This window comes from Eschrichtius robustus, chromosome 10 (genome assembly GCF_028021215.1).
Source record: "Eschrichtius robustus isolate mEscRob2 chromosome 10, mEscRob2.pri, whole genome shotgun sequence".
NCBI classification, from domain to species: Eukaryota; Metazoa; Chordata; class Mammalia; order Artiodactyla; family Eschrichtiidae; genus Eschrichtius; species Eschrichtius robustus.
Window position 1 is genome coordinate 76,817,997 of NC_090833.1, and position 12,624 is coordinate 76,830,620.

The 12,624-nt window shown below is 36.6% G+C and overlaps 1 pseudogene; it reads right to left on the reverse strand.

Annotated features, from left to right (window-relative positions):
- Positions 1-2,917: 2,917 nt before the first annotated feature.
- LOC137770963 (BTB/POZ domain-containing adapter for CUL3-mediated RhoA degradation protein 3 pseudogene) lies at positions 2,918-3,618 on the reverse strand (annotated as a pseudogene).
- Between the last annotated feature and the right edge of the window lie 9,006 nt (positions 3,619-12,624).

A 12,624-nucleotide genomic window follows, 5' to 3' on the forward strand; every position in this document is an offset into this window, starting at 1 on the left:
ATATTGAAAAGACATTTAAGATGATCTCTAGATACGAGCACAATTGTTTTTCTGTTCTCTTGCTAAATAATGGACTCTTTATAATTAACCAACTCATATTTAACCTAAGTATGTAGCTTACATTTTATTTCGCCAAAATTATCATCAATCACGGTTCATTACCTTTAAATCTTCACATCTGGTTCAGAGCTTCTTTCTTTCTTTAATCCTCCACTAAGTCAAACTGCTTGCAAATACATTTTACAAGAAATCCATACTAATGGAATGACAACTTGTACTTTTCATTTGTGCTTAAGCTTGCCTTGTTCTGTAACTGCTATTTTGAAGTAATGGTTATAAATTCTCAGTTATCTGATATAGAGAGGACTTGTTTACAAAGTACAGAAGAACAGTGTACAAGATACGCTATTTCACAACTGTGTAATTACACCAACCAAAGCTTAAGTTAATGAGTTTCCTAAGTGGTTTAGGAAGAGAGATCACAGTATGAAAAGCATGGTTTGAAAGGGGTGGAGATTATCTAGTCCCTCAGAGCTCCATCTCAACTATTCCAGAAAGATAGTTTTACACCCTACTTTCAAAAACTGTCCAAGAAAAAGATTCCAAGTTAAAATGTGTATGAACAAATAATCCCCCAAATGATTCTATTCCTGATTTTTCATGTGTGAAATGGCACTGGAGACGTGGTTTACGAATCTGAAATGACATTTGAGCCAGTTATTTTCTTGAAAATGTATGGTTTCATGTGAAGAGGCCCTATTAAGAAATTCTAAGGGTAAAGTCACAGAGCCATTGCCTGAAAACTTGCTTAACCACATCAAGATTAGAATGCATATTCGTAAGCAGTCAGTCGCTATTGGTTCTCGGAAATCAATCACCCCACTGTTAATCTGCCAATACTCACTTGGCCTCAGGTTTCATATTTATCAATTAGAACAGGTGAGGAAAATTCTCCCTCAATGTTATGGAAAAGTGGAGAAAAACTATGGGGAGTTAAGTGAATGCCACCCAATATTAAGGAGATGGGCCAATTTTGAGAAAGAAATACAGAATATCACTCTTCACTGTTTTCCTAGAGTATATGTTGAACTCAGCCTTTTCAATCTAAGGCCCATCTTTCACTCATCCCACCTCCATATTGTGGGTGTTTATCTGGATAGCTTTCTAGATAGCTTTACTTAGGAAATTGCTTTACTAAGATGATGTTTTCCTCTTCCCAATATTGCAAATGTTTGTGTCTGGACATAAAGAAACCTTTTTCCAGCCTGACCGTTCTATTAATATTTAAAATGTAGTTAATGTCTCAGGGTTTAAAGAATCAGTTTCAGTCTGTATTCTTTGCTCTATGATCTTCTACTTGATAGTGTTTGCAGCACTTGTCACACTAAATACCAACAGTGGGCATTCAGTAATTACTTGTTAGTTATGATAAATAAAACAAGCAAGATTTATCTTCAGGGAAATAAGCAATACTTCATGTAGTATGAAAAGAGATGATATCTAGTTTACTATAATAATCTCATCTGTAAACTCTATTTCAAGGACCCAGAGGCTGCATTTACTGAATTACCAAAGGCTGATATAAGAAAGGTAAGATTCCCTGGTATTACTGTGAACCACACCCCTTGGAGGTGTGGAAGGCCATGCTTGGGGACAAATTTCATTTGTAAGCAAAGGGCAGAGCATCCACTGGCTTTGGTAAGTACAGCTTAATGGAGAAAAAGGCTGAAAAATAAGAATATAAATCCTGTGACACAGCAGTTTGAGAGTCTCAAACTCAGATTTAATTCCTGGAATGGATTTTGTTCCTGGAATGGGAAAGCAATCAGAAAATGCAAGAGTCACGAAAGGAGCCATTAGCAGAGCTGAACAGTCACTCAAACCTTACATCTTAGGAACCCTAATGCCATCATAAAAGCCAAACTCCCAACTGGACATGTGGGAGTCTCTGCAAAAATCAGACCAAGTTGGGCTTCCCTGGTGGCGCAGTGGTTGAGAATCTGCCTGCCAATGCAGGGGACACGGGTTTGAGCCCTGGTCTGGGAAGATCCCACATGCCACGGAGCAACTGGGCCCGTGAGCCACAGCTACTGAGCCTGCGCGTCTGGAGCTTGTGCTCTGCAACAAGAGAGGCCACGATAGTGAGAGGCCCGCGCACCGCGATGAAGAGTGGCCCCCGCTTGCCACAATTAGAGAAAGGCCATGCACAGCAACAAAGACCCAACACAGCCAAAAATAAATAAATTAATTAAAAAAAAAATCAGACCAAGAATTAATCAAGGCCACAAATGGCTTTCACCTTAAACAATGCTATGCATCAAAAGCAACACTAGGAACAGAGTTTTAGGAGTACAGGGCTCTTCTGCTTACACATCACTGATATGAGATGCAGCTATTTATCAAGAAGCCGAAATTCAAAACCACACAGTGGAAGAACTTTTGCCAAAACAATGAGATACTGCATAGTCATAGAAGCATAGGTTCCAAAAGCTAGTTTGTTGGGGCTTGAAAATTGTAAAACTATTTTGGATTTTTTAACAGCTCCTTAGTTAAGAACGGACAGATAGTTCCAAAAGGTAGTAAATACCATCAACAAAATACTGCACAGAAAAGGTCTTATATACAGCCTACATCCATTCACACTTCTTCCTCTGAAAACTGAAATACCCTGGCTCCAATTCTCACTTGAAAAAAAGAGAACTCAGATGCACTTATACATCAATGGGGAGATGTATTCACCTTGGGTAAAGACAGAACTAAAAGAAAAGTTTTATCAAGCAAACAAGGAAAATAGTAATATGGCTCATTTTAAAAGATGATTTCTAGACTCAGTGGAAAGGAAAGGTGCCCAGGAGCCTGCCAGGAGCGCAGCGGGGTGGCTGGGCAGTAGGGGGTACAGCTCAGGTCTGTTGCCAGTTCAGCGGTGGTGTTTAGCCTGGCGGCCAGGTGCGTGATGTAAATACAAGCTACCCCCGTTCTCATCCTCCTCCAGATGGTGGAGTCTTTGGCTGCCCCCCCTGTGGACTCTAGGAGTGCATAATTAAATTCCTGGCTATCCTAGACTTCAATGGGCAAAGTATTCAGTCTCTCTTCATAAGTCCAGGCTTAAGGGAACTCTACTTTGGTCTGTTTCTTCACAGTGGTGTACAGGATGAACATATAACAAAACCAGCATCTTGTAGCCTTGATCCTAAAAGGATTAAGAGCAAAACTGGTCCTCAGTAACATCTTTGATGAATAGGACCTTCCATCAAAGCTCAGGGACAGGTTGTCAAAACAATTGAGTTTTTCAACAAATTGTTGTCAGATATGTTGGTATGTGAATAGTCGTTGCTACTTCTGTTATACAGAAATTATACAGCTAGCTTATTGGAAGTTGCTGTAAGTTTTCCTTCTTCTTTGGAAGCGGTGATAACAGAATCTTTGCAGCGAGGCTCGTTAAGTACCTTTGTTTCATAGGCCTGCCTGGCACTTGTCTATGAGGCCCTGAACCTTGGCCTCTGTCAACGGCTTCTCCATTTCCTCGTGGCTCTCAGGCAATGGGACTTCTCCATCATAAAGGCAGTTGAGTATCTTACCTAAGTGATTCCTGCATTGTTTATTTGCATTATAGAACATATTTTTTGCAGTGCCAAAGTATAATCTATATCTAATAGTGAATAGTATTTTTGCAAACTGTGCAAAAACAAACCCATCGATGAGTTCATTAGTCTTAAGTAACTAGGTAACTGGTGTTTTAGATGCTTTGTGTCGTGTAAAAATCCTTGGTGACTTGTTAAATACATGTTTAAAATGTTTTAATCACATCAGAAAAAAGTTGGTTGGTGTTTTTGTATGAATGGAGAACAGATTTTTTGTTATTTTACGCTATTTTAAATAATGAAATATCTGACACGTTTTCAGAAGTAAATTAGATTTAAGTAATAAAGGAAGCCTATTGTTTAAGCTGTTTTCTCTTCTGTAAAGAACTATAGTAATGTTTCCCCTCTTTATCTGACAGGCCACAATTAGATGAATATGTTTATTGTTTATTCTATGATTAGTCCCCAAAGCGTTTGCTTTAATTATATAAAATATAATTTTTATATAATTAATTATATTAAATTATAATTATAAAAGGCATATTTAACTGGACCATTAAAACAAGACCACGTGATTTAAAGAAATGCTTCTTTCTTTGTTAAATAAGGATGATTTCAGCAATTAAGCACAGGATTAGCTCTGAGGTTCCTGAGAGCCAAAGAAACAAGAGAAACAATATGTATTACATAATTTTTGCAAGCTGGTGAATTGAAGCATACCAGTATTGGTTGGAGTAAATTTATTTCCTGATGTAGTGGATTATACACATATAAATTAAATTAATGCAAAATGTTTTCAGATGGCATAACATTTACAACTATGAAGTAGCATTAGATTCTATTATAGAGAGAGACCCCAATTCCACTAAACCATTGCTGCTAAAAAAAGATGATCATTCAGTGAGAAGAATGACACTGGTATTTGGTTTGCCAAGGAAACTCTATGGAATGAAGAATCAGCTTCTGGTTAAAAGGTGATTGAGTAAAGAATACTTCTTCAAAACACATCATAACAGAAATAGTGGCTTAAGGGGCTTTTCCTCTGTTTGCTCGTGTTTTTCCTCAGTAATGAAGACAGAGTTAGCAAGGAAGGAGGTTATATTTGATTCCACCATTTTGACATGGTAATACTGCATCCAAGACAAGTTATCATTTACATCATTTCATTGTTATATATTTATATCAATGAATCCACAACATCTAGTGAAGATAACAACACTGTCTTCCTTTGAAACTAAAGAAAGCAATGTGTTTACGATATTGAGACTGTCATAAACATTATTATAATAAGCAACAGCAGTCACCATCTCTTCAGCCACGTGGATGTCACTGAAGCATGATAAAATCATTTAGGAGGAAAGCCAGTCTGATTTACTAAATAGAGTCATGCAAATAGTGTTTCCTGAGAAACAAAATTTGATTCCATTTAAGAATATACAGTAGGTCAGCGTGGGCTACAAAACAAGGAGCTGTCTAACGAAGTTCTCTAGGGAAGCGGGTTTAATGACCTAAATAATAACAAATGGTAATTAGCATACTAGCCATCTGTGGATAAATACATGCTTTTGACGTGCTTAAGGGCACTAGAGCAGCCTGTTCACTTAACTAGTTTAAAGATTCCCTCCCAAAGCCTTGTTTGTACCACTAATTTACACTCTATATGGAAAAAGGAAGAATTTCAGATATAAAGATAACATGATTTTAGGTCACACATTTCACAGAGTGGATCCTAAATCCATGGATTACCATCATGGAAATAGGAAAATGTAAAAGAATGAAAAATAAAGCTGAATAATTTGGACTCCAAAGTAGAATATGGTTGTTCTCTGCAAACAGATCCCTTGGAGCTTGTTGAGCTTTGTGGATAAGGAAATTACATGCAGTACATTTTATTTACTTGGGCATGGCAGTACCTAGGGGGGCACACATTTTCATATTTTCTCCTACTGTATTGAACTCTATGCTTTGTAGCAGACCTCAGAGAGCTGGCAGAGTGGAAAGCCAAGGTTTGTTGTACAATCCTTTTTGTGATAGCAACACAGTGTGAAAAGACATCTGTGTTGACATTGCCAAGTGTGTGCTACATGATCAAACCCTTCATATTTAAGCTTACTCCCAGAAGACACAGATTTCTCAACACAATAAGTAGCCAGGTGCCCACAAATCCTGAGATCCTAAAAATTCTGGCCAAGTTGATTTAATTCTGTGGTCTCCTGTTGAAAACTGTGTTGATTCACATTCATGGCATGATGATGGGGGACCAGAGGAGGGGAGAGCATCGGGGTGAATAGGGCTTGATGTTTTTGCTCTCCAATCAGTGTCACTCAATCAGTGTGCATAACAATTAGCATCTTATTATGGTGTTTGCTTTCTTCTCTTTTTGTACTGCATAATTTGGTACTTTATTATATCACCTCATGTTCTTTAGCTGCTTCATGTAGCATTCATTTGGAAGTCACTTCTCAGAAAAACTGAAAAAGAAATCTCTAGCCAAGAAGAGGAAGTTATCTATGGAAAACCCAAGTCCTCATTCATAGCTACTCATTCTAACTTTACACAAAAATCTGTCAAGTCTGCTTTGTCTGTCTGTACCAGGTTAGAAGCAGCAAAACGGAAGAACCCATAATGTGTTACATAAGGTGAGTGGAAAAGGCATGTTGAGAGTAGCAAATAATAACAGCTAACAGGGTAGGAAGAGATAAATAAGCTATACAACTCGGGTAGAAAAATTTTACAGGCAAACATTTTTCTCAGGTAGCATTCTTAAGAAACTGATCCTTAAGTAATGATCCAATTGCAAGAAATTATGAAGAAAAGAGCAAGGAAAAGAGGAAGCAAAAGAGAAAGGGTAAGAAGCCAAGAAAATGTGTAATTGCACATAAAATTCCAGCCTCAGCCTCACCCCACGAGAAGCTACAAAAGCCAAAAACCTTGGCTTTTTTGTTCCTTATTGGTTATTTACTGGTCTAGGGACATGAGGGCTGGATGGCGTAAGGGGGAATTATCCTGTGTTCCAGCAGACAGCACACAGAAGCAGAAGGATGGGCTCACAGCACCAGTAAAAGGGGGTCTGGTTAGGCCATCAATTACATCCATCTCCATATGCCTGAGGCATTTAATGTCTCTACCAATCATTGAGGTCAAGAATTGTTCCTTATTCAATATCAAAAACAGAGGTCTATGTGCAATAAAAATCATTTAGTTTCATAATGAGGAGCCTGAGTTAATTTAACTCAATAAATACTCACCCCTACTTTTGGGGTCAAAATAACAAAGTGGGTACAGTAGAAAGACCATAGGATTCAGGAATTACAGGTTCAAGTCCTTCTCTACTGCCACTGGATACCTATATGATCTTGATGTCTGTCCTTAGTTTACTTTGTTGATAGGAATGGCTTCTTTATACTCCAATTCAACAAATCCCATACATCCCTCAAAAAAAGAAAAAAAAAAAACAACCCACAATCAAGTGTCAAAGTGAGAGAGCAGTTGAAAAATCCAGATTCTGACAAACAGAAAATACTAAATAAATATCAACTAAAAACAAAAACATAAATAGATTCAGCCAATATTACATTTGGCTATTAATGACAAAGACCCTGATGTGGTAAAGGGCCATTTATCAAGAGCCTAATGTATTTTCAGACACAATATGATATGTTTTCTTAAATTTCTGAGATTATCCATAAACATATCAAGTTGCAAGCTTATAATGTAGTCATTTTTTTTTCTAATAGTTTAACTATGTATACAATTAACGTGAGTGTTATTTCGATTGTCTGTATACTTAAAATGTGTCAGTACTTAGACTTTATAATTTTCCAGAGAAGAGTAAATAAATCCAGTTAAGGTATACTTTATAAATGTTTTAGTTTTAGGGTTTCTTTTTTCATTTAAAAATGGGGGGGGGGGGTGTGGTTCTAGGGAGTTGTGTAGAAAAAACCTTCCTTTTCTAATGTATTTGTCAGCATTTTTAGAAAGATCCATATTTAGATTTTTGAAGGCAATCCTGTATCTTCATACAGACAGCTGAAATGACAATTTTAAAACAACAAACCCTAATCCCTAGTGACTGTACATCTGTGTCACGACACAATCACATAATCTGGCATGATTAAAAGGTTTGCTGATCAGAGCTCTACAGCTGAGAGCCAAATACGGCAAAGTATGATCTAGTTTTCTCCTTCACAAATGCAAATAAAGACTGGCACACAGACCAGAGAAAGCAGTTGTTCTTACACAATTTAGGTCCATACAATTTTGGTTGAAGAAAACGTCCAGTAGCAAAAATTTCTTTGAAAACTCAAGTTTTCAGGCACACACCATTAAGCCAAAGTTTCTGATTTTATAAATATGTGCTCAAAAGGAAAACACAGGATGCCATGTTTTACATAACCTGGAAAAAGATTTTAAACTCCGTTACCCTCTATATCAAGTTAATAATGAAAGTCTACATGAAATTAGAAAAGAAATGATGACTGGTATTTTAAGTAACCATTCAATAATAATACTGATGATGTAAAGATATTTGCCTGCTTGTAAATATTTTCCAGAAAGTAATACTGTCTTTGTCTTTGTCTCCATAGTATCTAGCCCTAGTCCCTGGCCCACAATTAGCATTCATTCAAGATTTTTAGTTGAATGGATGAATGGGTAAAGAAATGCACAAACATGAAATGCTTGTCAAGAAAATAATTCTAGGAATCATAGCAACTTCTGGTCTAATGTCTACAGAATACTAGAAGTTGCAACCACATTAATATAAATATTCCACTGGACCAAGGAGGAAATATATTTTAGCATGGCAATTTTTTTTTAATAGCACAAGTTTATTAAGAGATTGCTAAATATTTTTATATCTGTGATCAAATTTTTTTTTAATCAGTCATCAATTTTATACACATCACTGTATACATGTCAATCCCAAATGCCCAATTCAGCACACCACCATCCCCACCCCACCACAGTTTTCCCCTCTTGGTGTCCATACGTTTGTTCTCTACATCTGTGTCTCAACTTCTGCAACCCGGTTCATCTGTACCATTTTTCTAGGTTCCACATACATGTGTTAATATACGATATTTGTTTTTCTCTTTCTGACTTCACTCTGTATGACAGGCTCTAGATCCATCCACGTCTCAACAAATGACTCAATTTTGTTCCTTTTTATGGCTGAGTAATATTCCATTGTATATATGTACCACAACTTCTTTATCCATTTGTCTGTCTGTCGATGAGCATTTAGGTTGCTTCCATGACGTGGCTATTGTAAATAATGATGCAATGAACATTGCGGTGCATGTGTCTTTTTGAATTACGGTTTTCTCTGGGTATATGCCAAGTAGTGGGATTGCTGGGTCATATGGTAATTCTATTTTTAGTTTTTTAAGGAACCTCCATATTGTTCTCCATAGTGGCTGTATCAATTTACATTCCCACCAACAGTGCAAGAGGGTTCTCTTTTCTCCACACCCTCTCCAGCATTTGTTGTTTGTAGATTTTCTGATGATGCCCATTCTAACTGGTGTGAGGTGATACCTCATTGTAGTTTTGATTTGAATTTCTCTAATAATTAGTGATGTTGAGTATCTTTTCATGTGCTTCGTGGCCGTCTGTATGTCTTCTTTGGAGGAATGTCTATTTAGGTCTTCTGCCCATTTTTGGATTGGGTTGTTTGTTTCTTTAATATTGAGTTGAATGAGCTGTTTATATATTTTGGAGATTAATCCTTTGTCCATTGATTCGTTTGCAAATATTTTCTCCCATTTTGACGGTTGTCTTTTCGTCTTGTTTATGGTTTCCTTTGCTGTGCAAAAGCTTTGAAGTTTCATTAGGTCCCATTTGTTTATTTTTGTTTTTATTTCCATTTCTCTAGGAGGTGGATCAAAAAAGATCTTGCTGTGATTTATGTCAAAGAGTGTTCTTCCTATCTTTTCCTCTAAGAGTTTTATAGTGTCCAGTCTTACATTTAGGTCTCTAATCCATTTTGAGTTTATTTTTGTGTATGGTGTTAGGGAGTATTCTAATTTCATTCTTTTACATGTAGCTGTCCAGTTTTCCCAGCACCACTTACTGAAGAGACTGTCTTTTCTCCATTGTATATCTTTGCCTCCTTTGTCATAGATTAGTTGACCATAGGTGTGTGAGTTTATCTCTGGGCTTTCCATCCTGTTCCATTGATCTATGTTTCTGTTTTTGTGCCAGTACCATATTGCCTTGATTACTGTAGCTTTGTAGTATAGTCTGAAGTCAGGGAGTCTGATTCCTCCAGCTCCGTTTTTCTTTCTCAAGATTGCTTTGGCTATTCGGGGTCTTTTGTGTCTCCATACAAATTTTAAGATGATTTGTTCTAGTTCCGTAAAAAATGCCATTGGTAATTTGATAGGGATTGCATTGAATCTGTAGATTGTTTTGGGTAGTAGAGTCATTTTCACAATATTGATTCTTCCAGTCCAAGAACATGGTATATCTCTCCATCTGTTGGTATCATCTTTAATTTCTTTCATCAGTGTCTTATAGTTTTCTGCATACAGGTCTTTTGTCTCCCTAGGGAGGTTTATTCCTAGGTATTTTATTCTTTGTGTTGCAATGGTAAATGGGAGTGTTTCCATAATTTCTCTTTCAGATTTTTCATCATTAGTGTATAGGATTGCAAGAGATTTCTGTGCATTAATTTTGTATCCTGCAACTTTACCAAATTCATTGATTAGCTCTAGTAGTTTTCTGGTGGCAGTTTTAGGATTCTCTGTGTATAGTATCATGTCATCTGCAAACAATGACAGTTTTACTTCTTCTTTTCCAATTTGTATTCCTTTTATTTCTTTTTCTTCTCTGATTGCCATGGCTAGGACTTCCAAAACTATGTTGAATAATAGTGGTGAGAGTGGACATCCTTGTCTCATTCCTGATCTTAGAGGAAATGCTTTCAGTTTTTCACTGTTGAAAATGATGTTTGCTGTGGGTTTGTCGTATATGGCCTTTATCATGTTGAGGTAAGGTTCCTCTATGCCCACTTTCTGGAGAGTTTTTTTATCATAAATGGGTGTTGAATTTTGTCAAAAGCTTTTTCTGCATCTATTGAGATGATCATATGGTTTTTATTTTTCAATTTGTTAATATGGTGTATCACATTGATTGATTTGCGTATATTGAAGAATCCTTGCATCCCTGGGATAAATCCCACTTGATTGTGGTGTATGATCCTTTTAATGTGTTGTTGGATTCTGTTTGCTAGTATTTTGTTGAGGATTTTTGCATCTATATTCATGAGTGATATTGGTCTGTAATTTTCTTTTTTTGTAGTGTCTTTGTCTGGTTTTGATATCAGGGTGATGGTGGCCTCATAGAATGAGTTTGGGAGTGTTCCTTCCTCTGCAATTTTTTGGAAGAGTTTGAGAAGGATGGGTGTTAGCTCTTCTCTAAATGTTTGATAGAATTCACCTGTGAAGCCATCTGGTCCTGAACTTTTGTTCGCTGGAAGATTTTTAATCACAGTTTCAATTTCATTACTTGTGATTGGTCTGTTCATATTTTCTATTTCTTCCTGGTTCAGTCTTGGAAGGTTATACCTTTCTAAGAATTTGTGCATTTCTTCCAGGTTGTCCATTTTATTGGCATAGAGTTGCTTGTAGTAGTCTCTTAGGATGCTTTGTATTTTTGCGGTGTCTGTTGTAACTTCTCCTTTTTCATTTCTGTTGTTATTGATTTTAGTCCTCTCCCTCTTTTTCTTGATGAGTCTGGCTAATGGCTTATCAATTTTGTTTGTCTTCTCCAAGAACCAGCTTTTAGTTTTTTTGATCTTTGCTATTGTTTTCTTTGTTTCTATTTCATTTATTTCCACTCTGATCTTTATGATTTCTTTCCTTCTGGTAACTTTGGGTTTTGTTTGTTCTTCTTTCTCTAGTTCCTTTAGGTGTAAGGTTAGATTGTTTACTTGAGATTTTTCTTATTTCTTTAGGTAGGCTTGTATAGCTATAAACTTCCCTCTTAAAACTGCTTTTGCTGCATCCCATAGGTTCTGGATCGTTGTGTTTTCATTGTCATTTGTCTCTAGGTATTTTTTGATTTCCTCTTTGATTTCTTCAGTGATCTCTTGGTTATTTAGTAACGTATTGTTTAGCCTCTATGTGTTTGTCTTTTTTACGTTTTTCTCCCTGTAATTCATTTCTAATGTCATAGCGTTGTGGTCAGAAAAGATGCTTGATATGATTTCAATTTTCTTAAATTTACTGAGGCTTGATTTGTGACCCAAGATGTGATCTATCCTGGAGAATGTTCCGTGCGCACTTGAGAAGAAAGTGTAATCTGCTGTTTTTGGATAGAGTGTCCTATAAATATCAATTAAATCTATCTGGTCTATTGTGTCATTTAAAGCTTCTGTTTCCTTATTTATTTTCATTTTGGATGATCTGTCCATTGGTGTAAGTGAGGTGTTAAAGTCCCCCACTATTATTGTGTTATTGTCGATTTCCTCTTTTATAGCTGTTAGCAGTTGCCTTATGTATTGAGGTGCTCCTATGTTGGGTGCATATATATTTACAATTGTTATATCTCCTTCTTGGATTGATCCCTTGATCATTATGTAGTGTCCTTCCTTGTCTCTTGTAACATTCTGTATTTTAAAGTCTATTTTATCTGATATGAGTATAGCTACTCCAGCTTTCTTTTGATTTCCATTTGCATGGAATATCTTTTTCCATTCCCTCACTTTCAGTCTGTATGGGTCCCTAGGTCTGAAGTGGGTCTCTTGTAGACAGCATATATATGGGTCTTGTTTTTGTATCCATTCAGCAAGCCTGTGCCTTTTGGTTGGAGCATTTAATCCATTCACGTTTAAGGTAATTATAGATATGTATGTTCCTATGACCATTTTCTTAATTGTTTTGGGTTTGTTTTTGTAGGTCCTTTTCTTCTCTTGTGTTTCCCACTTAGAGAAATTCCTTTAGCATTTGTTGTAGAGCTGGTTTGGTGGTGCTGAATTCTCTTAGTTTTGCTTGTCTGTAAAGCTTTTGATTTCTCCATCAAATCTAAATGAGATCCTTGT